General features: G+C 38.6%; 1 protein-coding gene across 1 annotated transcript in view; it reads left to right on the top strand.

Annotated features, from left to right (window-relative positions):
• Nucleotides 1–79: 79 nt before the first annotated feature.
• GPR63 (G protein-coupled receptor 63) overlaps nt 80–11,846 on the top strand; it is a 28,251-nt gene continuing 16,484 nt past the window's right edge. Inside the window, exon 1 of the mRNA XM_017739712.1 lies at nt 80–313. The gene's annotated coding sequence lies outside the window, so the exon portion shown is untranslated. The remainder of the gene's footprint in view (nt 314–11,846) is intronic.

The following is an 11,846-nucleotide window of genomic DNA, read 5'->3' as shown; positions in this document are numbered from 1 at the left end:
CTCTCTGCCTGCGGGGGCTTCCTCCTCCTGCGGCGGGGCCGGGAGCGGGGGCGGCGGGCGGGGGCCGAGCTTCCGGCCGGGGTTCCATCCCGAGAGGTGGCCTGGCTCCCACCGCCTCCCCGGGACGGGCGCTCCGGGACGCTGCTCAGAGGCACGGGGGAGCTGTCTGCTTGCTGTCACCTGCTCATCAGGCTGCTGCTTGTGCTCAACTCTTGAACCTGCTGGTGTCGGTATGGTGTGTGCGTGTCGCTCCTGGAAAAAAGAAATAGAAACGTCTCGCTTAGTTTTGATTGTTTTTCATCTACTTAAAAGAGTATGTAATTTTTATTTGGTTGTTCCACATAGTTTTCGTCACTTGCTTTGTAAAAGTCAAGTAATACAACACAGCTTAATATATTTTTAAGTGTATATATAACAAAGCATACGATAAAGTTTTTCTTGTAAATCAACAAAAACACTTTTCTAAGAAAACAGTTCATTTACTGATGAGCTGTACTTGAAAGATACAGGTAACATAGGAATTTTCAGTGGTCAGGGCTAGGCACGGCTGGAAAGTTAGATCCGTGCCCAAGAGGGTTGTTAAACAAAATTGTTTGTCCTTACTGAAATGGATAATGAATGTTTAAGCAGTGGGAAATGGGTTTTGCATAATGCATTTTTTGTGGGATATATTGCACATTCTAACATTAGAGCAAAGGTGTCAGAGGCATCAGATTATGAAAAGGGCACTTTTAAATAGACCATTTCTAGATAACTGAAAACGTAAAGAAATGTCAGGGAGATTTGTTTCAAGACTGGTAACAAAGTATAGCTGCGTATTGTCAGTTGTCAAATGTGGTTTTTTGTTGGTTTTGCAGTTATCTATTGTGAAAATGTATTTGCCAACATTGCTGTAGCTCCAGCATAACAAAATAGACTCACTAGTAATTATGTTCTTAGTCTACAGAAGTAAATTTGGTAATGACTAGTAATTAAAAGAAGAATAATTTTTAAATAACTTTGCTTTGAAGTATTTACTGCCAGTTCATCAGCACTCAAAAGTACAGTCTCTTAGCTGTTCTACATTATTTTTTTATTAGCGAGTAGCCTTACTGTAAGAATGTGTTCTAAATGTATAAAACTTTTTTTTTTTTAAGTGAGAAAATAAGTGAGACTCTGAAAATTAGTAGTTCATATGCAACATCTGCCTACTCAGAGGAAACAGGAACAAGGCAAGATGAACTCTACGAGTTTCTAATTTTCTTCTTGTGTGCTACAATGCGTAGGTGACTTTTGTCAGGTGCTGCTGATCAGGCATTGCTTGTGTGCTTCATCATTGCATTTGCCACTTTTAAAATATTTCTCTAGGAATAACAGCAGATAAAGCTTAGAGAGGCTGTGATCACTTCCCTGTGGTTAGTTAAATGCACCCAAGACCATTTTCTGGTTCTGAAGCCAAGTGCTGTGGGTTAGCCCTTGTCAATGCTGCTTAACTCTCTTGCCTTCCAGAACAGGAAATTTTCATGGGAGACCTGTAGCTGGCCTGTGTTAGAAGGATTCTGTGCTGGTGTGTGGCAGCTCAGCAGTCTGTGTGACAGTGAATTCCATTTCCAGGGAATGATTCCTGGCATTGCTTGGCTTACTAGTGTGGACACAGTTTATCCGTAATGTAGTCTATCTGCAGGTAGCCTCCCTTAACTCTGTACTCAATCATAGTGTTCTAATTTTCTTGCATTGAGGATCTCTGGCACTATTAAATGCTGCTTTTCATAGTCAGCTGCTTAGAAGTACCACGGCTGCTTTCTTCCTTTTTTCTCTGCTTGTGCATGTATGTGAAGAGGGAGTAGGTGAAGGCTTGATGGTTCTCCCACTTGCCCATAGGGGAGAGGTAAAGAGGATCAGGAAAAGGCTTATGTGACTTGTTCTGGTTGCCTGGGAATGTGCTCCCAGGGCAATGCATGTCCATAAGCAGTCCTCATGGCTAGATGTGACAGTCCATGGCCTGCAGTCACATGGAATTTCCATAATTATTTTGTTACAGGTAGCAAGTTGGGTTTGGGGTTTTTTTTTAATGCTCTAAAGGATGTCAGACTTAGTTGTTAAAAATGAAGGAAGTGAGGCAAGAGGAAGTGTAACTATTATCTAAGGAATCCTACTTGTAGTATCCAGAAGTAGAGCTTCAGGTTGAAAATTGTCGGGTTGTGCTGCCTCTCATAGACATATAAAATACTTTAATAGAATGGTGTACTTTTTATCTCTGTAATTTGCTGGCAACCTTTTTTTTCTAACCCACCTAGTAGCACAGTTTGAACTTGAGTAGGAAAATTGTTTAACTATCTTATTTCTAGCTGAGGATAATACTTAGATACTTAGGCAAACCTGAAGTATGTGGTGGGACTTAATGTGACTTTAGAGCATAGGGTTAATGCTCTAAAGTACTTTCCCAAACAGGCAACTTGGCTCAGTGAAATTCCTGTTGATTTCATTTGAATGAAACCTCATAAAATATAATACTTAATATTGAGCTATTGCTATGTGCAGTTTAGGAGAAAGGTGAGCTATCCTTTTTTTATTTTCCTCTGCCTGTGAAAAAGGAGTGGTTCGGTAAGGTGTATTTACACTTAAATGCATGTTGGAGGTATCTGAGGAGTCCCACTGGTTTAAATGGCACTTTGAGAAATCTCTTGCATAACTGTAACCTAATTTACGTCGATCTAGATGTTTATTATACACAAGCTGTGTTTAAAAGAATATTATCAAGACCACATAAGCACTGAAGTGTTTGGAAATTTAAAGCTTTTAAGTAGTGATGATGTAGCCTTTGGGAACTGTGCTTTATACTATCTAGGACCCAATTTTTTTCAGAACGCTTTGCATCTCAAATCAGGCAACGAAAATTAGTGACTGGTTATGACTTTTGCATCTCTTCCTGGATTTTCTCCTACTTGGAGTTACTAAAACAAGGCTTGAACTGTGTTGATTAGATATGACATGGTGTCATACAATAATTGTGGAGAAAGCAAGGTTTTGAACACTTGTTCATGTTGATGAGCAATGCACCTTCTGAAAGAATCCAGAGATGGATTCTCTGTGGATAGGTAGTATTTAGTCACGTAGTTAAAGCCAATGTCACAGGGTTTAATTGAAGTCACAGGGTTTAACTGCTACTTCTCAAGTCTTCAGAGCTTGACTTTCAAACCTTAGATTTTTAACATAGTTTGTGGGTGTGTAATTTTCCCAGTGCTTTTTTTTTTTTTTACTCCTAAAAGAAATAGAAGCAAAAGGTATATTTTCTCCCAGGGTATCTTTGATCATTCTGATGTCATTAGTAGAATGAGAACCTGTAAATGCCAACTCAGGCTGTAACTGTCTAAAATGTAGCGGTAGGTCATGATCCATAGGTGGATTGACAATGAAGGGAGATATAACAGATGTATAAAATATGCTGAAATAACCCACATTGCCTCCTAATTTTTATGTAATATAATATAACTGACTTGAAGAGGATGGTGAAGCTTTGAAGCACAGTTTCTGTTCTGTTGGCCACAATGAGATGCTCTTTGGTGACTTCACTGTTGTTTCCCTGCAGTATTCTACTTACCTGTTTCTTTCTGGGCTGTCTTGTTGCCCAGCTGCTTTCTACATTTTTCTGCCACATACTTTTCTTTTTTGATTTATTACATAATTTGTAGTTGCTAGTCACTTCATTTATCCTAATCTAGTGTGCAGCCCTATAGTTGCATGGGTCAGGTCAGCTGGCCAAGGAGATCAGGCCTAGAAAGCAAAAGGGAAACTGGCTTTCAGATCCAGTGCTTGGGTTTTAGAGGCTGTAGTGAGGAAGTAATTGCTGTTATAACCTGAGTGAACTGAGGCTGGGGCACAGAACAACAGAATAATTGAGATTGGAAGAGACCTCAGGAGGTCACACAGGCCACCACTCTGCTCAGTGCTGAGTCTGGTTGAAAGTTAGATGAGACTGCTCAGCATCATGTGCACTTGAGTTTTGAATATCACGAAGGATGGAGATTCCAAAGCCTCTTTGAGTAACCTGTTCCAGTGTTTGACCACTGTCACTTTGAAGTTTTTTTCATAAAGCCTAATTGAAGTTACCATACTGTATCTTTGTGTTCATTGTCCTTGTCCTTTGCTGTGAACCTCCAAGAAGAATGAGGTTCTTGAGCTCTTAAAAGCAACAGATATTTTTCTGATGCTTAATAATACACTTTCTGCTAGGAATATGGCTAACTTTTGCTAAGCACATAAAAAACAGTTCTGTTCCAGCCATGGTTACGCACTTTATTCAATAACAGGCTGATCAAATCAGTTGAATTACTTTTTTGTTTATGGGGGCAAAATAAAAGTCTTCTGCTAGCCTTGCTTTTTGAAACAGATTAGATGTTTGAAATTTCTCCTTTCTCACACATGATCATGCATTGTATTTTCAATCAAATGACTGCCTCATTGTGTGTAGTGAATAGATGCTGGTGGTTTAGGAGATAAATATAAGTCTTCAAGCTTGGCTTCTGAAAGCCAGCTATGTCATCCTGTGACTTTTTTTTTTTTTTTTTTTTTTTTTTTTTTTTTTTTTCCACCTTATTAGGTGTGTGGACCCCCCACATGGCAAATTTAAACCCGCTGACTACCGGCTACTTTTGAGGGCTCTCTTAGAAATGATCTGCAGAGTACTACACTGACAGTGAGGTAGTCTCAACTAGCCTTTCAGGCACAGTCAGTGGAGAGAAAAATAAGCGTGTTCAGAAGGTAGTTTATTCTACCTATGGCTGTGTTATTTGCTCAGTGTCTCTCTGCTTTGTATCGTTAGTCTCAATGGGTCTTTTAGCCATTCTATCCAGCTTTCAGGACAGCTACATTTAGGCAAGGTTAATCCTTAGTGAGCACTTTTCCAGTCCTTTATTTTCTTGTCATTGCTCCATATATGATCACGTGTCTTAATTGCAGCCTATTCTGAATGCTTAATAATTAACTTCAATGCGTGTTTCTTTTGTGGTGATGTTCATCTCTGTATCTCAGTTCTTCAGGAAAATTAAATGATCTTCATTACCCTGCTGTATTGTGCAAGTTATCTCCCCTTTTAAAAAGGCAAAAAAGTGATGGGGCGGGGGCAGAAAAAAGCGATAAGAAAAATTTCACAAACAAGAGGTGTTCAGTTTTGATTGCTTTGGGCACAAGAGGAAAACTGTGCAGCAAAGCAGAAGAAAAAGCTTGTGTTTTTAATGCAGATTGTAAAATAACCCTGTCTTTCTAAAGCTGTCTTAGAACTTCAAAACCTGATACTTAGAAGTGGTTATTGCTACAAGTTTTCCACATCAGTAGTGTAATTCATAAAATTATCCTTTTCAAAGGATTGTACAAGGTTCATTGTGTGTAATGATAGAAAGAGACTGATATCTTGTGAAGAATAGAGATGACTTTCTTTTTGCCAAAGACTTTAAATGTAATTTGAAAACACATTATATATGTTGATTAAGTTCTTATTTTCAGTAGATAGTACTCCAACAAGCCTTTTATTACTTGATCATTTTGATTTTAACTCTTCTGTCAGTTGTCACTTCTGAATTTTTTCTAGACCGTTTTCTTGAGTCTTACAAGAGACTTGTGGATGTGTTTAAAAGCATTGAACATATAATGCACATGATATTTTGATATTACTGTGTGTGTATATGCTTTTGCATATATAAACTCTGAAGTGCAGATAATGATTATAAATTGTATTCATATCCAAATTTCCAGTGCTTTGTCCTATTGCCAAAATGGCTTTAAGAACCAAAGTAAATCTCCAAACAAAAATCCAAACTTCCCACGTCTAGCCAAAGACGCGTTATGAAACGTTGAAGAAATGTGTGTGCTGTATCTGTGCTTCCATTCTCTCAACAGTGCACACATGACCACTAGTACCTCAGACCTTCGTATGCTTGCATTGAGTACTCTGGAAAAATTATGTGGCCTGGAAAGGAACTACCTCGTTATTTTTGAAGCAGAATCAACTGACTTGCAGTGAGGCCTCCCACCACATGCTTTATTTCTGGTTTGAAGGGTTCATGAGTTGGTAGAGCTGAGAAAAGCTAATTCCATCCTTTACATGACTGAATTCATTCAGCATGTCTGCTCAAGCTCCAAGTGTGTCACTTATGATAAGGAGGTGACATTTAAAAGAAATTTGGCAGTATTTAATAATGACTCATAAAGGCATGTTGAGAGTATTTCTAACAGGGAGAAGTTGTACTATGCACTACTGATACTGGGACATCTGCATCTGCCGTTAGAAATTTCCATTGTGTTTATTACGGGGATGGGGTTGAGTGCATTTGCTGACTGAAGTTAGGAGTGTTTTCCCTCCCCATTCCCTTCATTTTGATAAGAAGGCAATTTCCAACTGCATTCATCTTTTCTGGAAATATCAAATCAAAGCATGAAATGCCAGGTAATAGCACTTACGCTGTTAAACTCCTAGATCCAAATGAACCTGGATTAAATGTGTGTTTTCAAAGCCACCACAAATGATGGACTTGAAAAAGCATCTTCATGGTACACTGACAATACAGTGATATACTTCAGGCTATTATCAGCAAGGCCAAAAATGTAATAGCCCTGGAATATTCCCTCTGTTTTTTTCACTGTTTGCAAAGTCTGTCTCTGTTCTTGGATATGCAGCTATTTGAATAAATAATCAGATGCTTTGTTTCTTGATGCTGGTATAAATGAGTGTGAATTAGGCATTGGGTCAGAGACTGACCAGTCGCTTTGGTGATCTTCCAAGATTCCACACTTCTGAAAAGATGGGAAAGATGGGTTATGTTGATTCTGTTATGATGTTTCATGGGATCCTGGCAAGCTCCAGAGCACACTTAGGATCCCAGCATCTTAACTCCAGGAAGAGGGGCCCTGGTGAATCACATCTTGGGGGGGGCTGGTGTCAGCTGTTGACAAGACAGTTTCTGTAGTTTGCTGAAACTACAGAATTGTGGAATGTACCTATTAAGCATAATGTAACTCTTACATAGAAGCATGAGTCAGATTTTCAGGCAGACATATGCAGACCATTGCAGATAGCTAGGGGTGTTCATATACAGTACTGTTACGAAACAAGAGAAATAAAATAGATACATGAAATTATTTAGGTGAATTCACTTTCCAGAAATGCATGTTCTGTCTGACTGCTGAGTAAGCTTATGTGGTTACCTCAAAGCTGTGTTGAAATTAGGTGAGATCAGTCTCAGCCCTAGTAGGAGGAAAATGAGAAGGGGGGTGGTGTGTCTAAAACCAGATGCTGGTAAGGAAACATACTTCCCTAAAGTCTGAGGTTGGGATTTCATGTTGATAAGCACTTACCAAAGTTGCCAGACATTGCAAAAGGCCTACCCCGTTCACTGCTCAGCCTGCTCAAATCTCTCTGCAGTTGCTGTCAGCAGGTCAGGCAGTGTGGACTTGTGTGCCACCACTGTGCAGCAGAGTCACGCAAAGTTATGCCGAACTGAAATAGTTCATTGCATGCCAGAGTTATTTTTTCTGTAGACTGAAGACTGGCTTGCTGTTGATGAGTCTTTGAGATACAGGCAGTGGTGGTTTTATTCTACTTAAGCAGATATGTAGAATATCCTTTGCAAGGTTGAAGTTGCTGAATTCATGCAAAACGGTGTATGCTTAAGATGCATTCTGTGATTTTAAGTTGTATTCATTCATCCTGGTCATAAAAGGTCTGATGTTACCCAGTTTCATTGGGAAATTGCTAGTCACCCTCCAGTTCTTCACCTGGATTTCATGAATATTTGAACCTGTGATTTTTACACTCTTAATGTTTAAACGTTACTGTTGTGGACTGGATTTTTAGTTTAGTTTGTATAGATGATCTTTATAGTTTTAGATGTAAAAAGTTGAACATTTTTTAAGACAAATAGCTCTACTTTGTAATGTGATCAACTTTTATCAGGGTTTTTTTGGCTGTCATTAATGGCATTGCATCCTAGGTCTTGCAAATTACTTCTCTTAGAAAAATCTTCAGAGAATTGATTGACCATGTGCAGTTCTGAAGGCCTCTTCAGCTGGCCATGGTGGAACAAAGATGAAGTGTTTTTATTTCTGAAACTCTTGGTGGAAGATATTCTCAGTATGGGAACCAGTTTTTCAAAGTAGAGCAGTGAGAATTTGTGTGTGTTTTAAGGACATTATTGCCGTTCCAGATTCATTTATACGCTCAGTAATCACGATGACTGTATGCCATTTAAAATATAAATGGTTTTGAGCCTATTTCCGGTGTACGGGAGGATATGGTTTGAGAATTTAGCTTTCTGCAGCCAGATGGATTACAGTGTTGCTAAGGAAACCGACTATAAATGAAGTGGCAACTGGGTGTCCCTAGAATATCATACTGCTTGAAGCTGGTATTTTAAACTCATTTGGGTGGGTAGCTAGATGATGTGATGAGGAGTTAATTTCCTGTGTTTTATGGTTCGTTAATTTTCATTGCTTTATTAGTATTTATAAAAGGTACCGTAACTTCCCACTCAAACTACCTGGCATGTGGGTCACTGAACAAAATATGCTATGGAAATTAGAAAATGGGCAGAAGCTGTACAGTGAAACAGGTTCTAAAATAATCATTGAAACTACTGACCAGTGGATAGATAACAGTGTATAAAGACCTGGCAGCAGTATGGTCTGACTGAGAAACTGAGATGAGGAAGTAATCTGAGTTGCCTTGTAGTACTTGGGAAAGAACAGAGCTTCTACAGACCTGGTGAAGTTACAGGTTTTGAACTTCATATATAAACATCTGTATTATAGCTTTTTGATATACATACATGAAGCTGCTCGGAGCAAGGGCATTGTGATTTTGATACTCGCTCTGCCCAAGAAGATACTTGGCTCTTTTTTCCTGGTGCTTTTGCTGAAAGTGTATCAAGTTTCCGGACCAGGGTTATTGACTGATAGAGCAGAGGTGTTTTTTTTTCTTACCAGTGAGAAGGGCAAGCATACCTGAGCCATTCTAGCTAAGCATGCAGCTAATAGGGATAAAGACTTAAGTAAGCTGAGCCTGCAGGACAGACAGCAACCTCTCCTGTTGGCAAGGTGGACTGGGAGGACAGGTAATGGTTCAGTGTGTGGAGCTTCAGAAACTTGCCTTAGCTAATTCTGTAACAAGAAGGAGCTCTGGAGAGCACTTGGTAAGACTGAAAATGGTAAGAACTTGCCAAGCAAAGGTAGTTTGTGAGCTAAATATAAAGTGGAAGGCTAAGGAAGGTTTTCAAGTATGTACAGGTTGTTGGTAGAATTTCCATTCTATGTGTTGTGAATTGAAATTAAACTGTGTTCAGTAAAACACATTCTGGAAAATGTGTCATTGTTCCAGCAGTGTTAAACCTTCCCAACATGGAGCGTTTGAACTGTTATTTAGAGTACGTTTGAGAGAACTGTTTCTGGTCTTTTCAGCCAGGTAGGCAACAGAGGTCTCTGTGGAGATGGCCTTAAGTGCACCATAACTTTTCCCTCCATGATTGTCAAATGACTGGATTTATTGTATTTATATGAGTACTGTCAGTTTGCATATGGATCAGGATCTGCCACAGTCTTTTTATTGGAACAGTAACTAGGCACAGACTAGAACTTCATAGCATGTAAAACTTGACTTGTCCTCTTTAATTGCTCCTTTACTGAGGGGCTTTGGAACTGAGCATATTCAATTGTCCTGCTGGCTGTTTGCTGCTGGTGTCTTGAATTTCTCCTATAAGTCGCTCATTGTGTGGTGGAAGAAGCAGTAGGACCCGTGAGAAAGCTGTCGATAAAGAGCTTTTTTCTTTTTTTCTCCTGAGTTGGAAATAGAGCAGAAGCATCACTTCTGATTTTTACATGTATTGGGTTTTGATGTGTTGTGCTGAATAATGTTAATTTCAGTAGTATTATTAAGGTTTATAAAGAGATTTAGACAGAACATAGAGGCAAGGGTTTAATTTTCTGATCTCGTGGTGGATATCATTGTACTTGTTTTCCTATAAATCATGCCCATAACTTTGAGTTGTTTCTAACTTTTGTGGGTTTTGGTCTTTTAAAAAGTTGATATGAGTCTCTTAGTCTGAATTTTTCAGCTGTTACTGAGTAGCCGTAATTGAATTAGAAGTGATATGTTACATTTATTATGCTATTTAGTGTTATTCTGGGTGCAGGATGATAAATTCCATACAGTATTTTCTCAGGATCAATTTCATCTATAAATTGAGACTAAATAAACTTCTCTGTTACTGAAGAAACACTGTTATTATTTGCAGAGTTCATTAGTTGGGTGTACTTAAACAGCCTTTGCTTGAGTAGGGAAATATGATCTTTAGCTACCAAAGTGGAAGACAACAGGAATTAATGGATTACACCTTTCTGGTAAGGTAATACTTCTCTTTGTAGGTTTGAGGGATTTGGGATGTTTTTATTTTTTTTGTCGTATCAGTTGGTTGTTCTTTGGGGTTGTGTGTTTTTTCAGGTTTTTGGCTTTTTTGTATTCGTTACTTTTTAAAAATAGTGTGAAAATCCCTAACTTAGTACTGAAGGAGCTTTTCCATGGAAAGAAGCCTTTCTTAAATATGAGGTTTGTGAACTCAGAACTGCTGTTAACTATCTATGCAAGGCATTTGATTTGGTCTACTCTTTGCTTAACAGTTCCCAAGTAGCACAGAACTAATGAGTAGTACAAAATCCCTTTGATTAACTGTTAATTTATTCATAACAAGGAATTACAAGGTACTTACAAAGGTTGTTCTTAAAAAGGATTTGAATTCTTCAGTTGATGCACATATTTGTTTGCTTTGCATTTTTATAATTAAAAACCCCAAAAAACATTGAAGTACTGATCTCATGTGTTACATGGAAACAAAAGTGTGCTTTAAAAATCATCATGGCTCATTTAAATGTTTTTGGCTTGCAAATGTAATCAATGTTTTTTTATCTCTTTGGGATGCATGTTCCAAGCCCTGCTTGTTGGGTCTGTACAGAAATTGTTAGTGCCTGTATTGCATAGGGTCTGAGTGTCTGTAATACGTCATCTTACCCTGAGAGTTGTCCAGATGGGAACTCTTAATTTAACTGCCTTTTAAAATCTCTAGTGTGAATAGATTTCTGACTAGGATTATTTCTCCAAAATAGTTGTTGTCTTAAAATTGTTATTCCAGTTGGCTGGCATGACCCAAAAATAATTTATTTTGTGTTTCTGTATTAGGAAAGGTAAGTTACTCTTGTAACATGTAGCTGATTTTTAATAGACTAATACAGACTAAAAGCAAAGTCTTGGGTAAATCTGGAGGAAAAAAATCAAAGAAACACTTATAACTAACTGGTAGATTATTTGTTAAGCATTTTATGTTTGGCTGAACAGAGATGATGATGATGATGATGATAATAAGGATTGGAAATATATGCACATGTGCACACGTGTATATGTATGAGAAGAAAAATTATAATATAAATAGGCATATAAAGTAAACCTTTGCTTAGTTCTCAGCTAAATCTTACCTTTGCAGCCCCTGAGTACTCTCAGAACAGGATGCTGTGAGCAGGAGTTACCTCCTTTGGCTTGCTACCAGCAGCTCTTCCATGTGAGCCAAGCGCCAAGAAGCCGGATCCGTAGCACCTGTATTGCAGCAGCAAGACTCCTGGGCAGGCACAGAACTTGGCTCTAACATCACCTGAATCACTGTGGGAAAAGCAGGAGCAGGGCTGATTGCTTTGCTCTGGGAGTTAAATCGAATCCCAGGAACGTGTGGGCAGCACAGTGTGTGAAGAGAGTACAAATTTGGTCATTCTAATCACCTTTTCATTAGCATCCCTGCATCTTTTTATAAAAAATATGCTTTTTTGTTAAAATAAAT

The sequence above is a fragment of the Corvus brachyrhynchos genome, unplaced genomic scaffold (genome assembly GCF_000691975.1).
Source record: "Corvus brachyrhynchos isolate BGI_N302 unplaced genomic scaffold, ASM69197v1 scaffold14, whole genome shotgun sequence".
NCBI lineage: Eukaryota > Metazoa > Chordata > Aves > Passeriformes > Corvidae > Corvus > Corvus brachyrhynchos.
The sequence above is the reverse complement of the archived record's forward strand: the minus strand, read 5'-3'. Positions and strand labels throughout refer to the sequence as shown.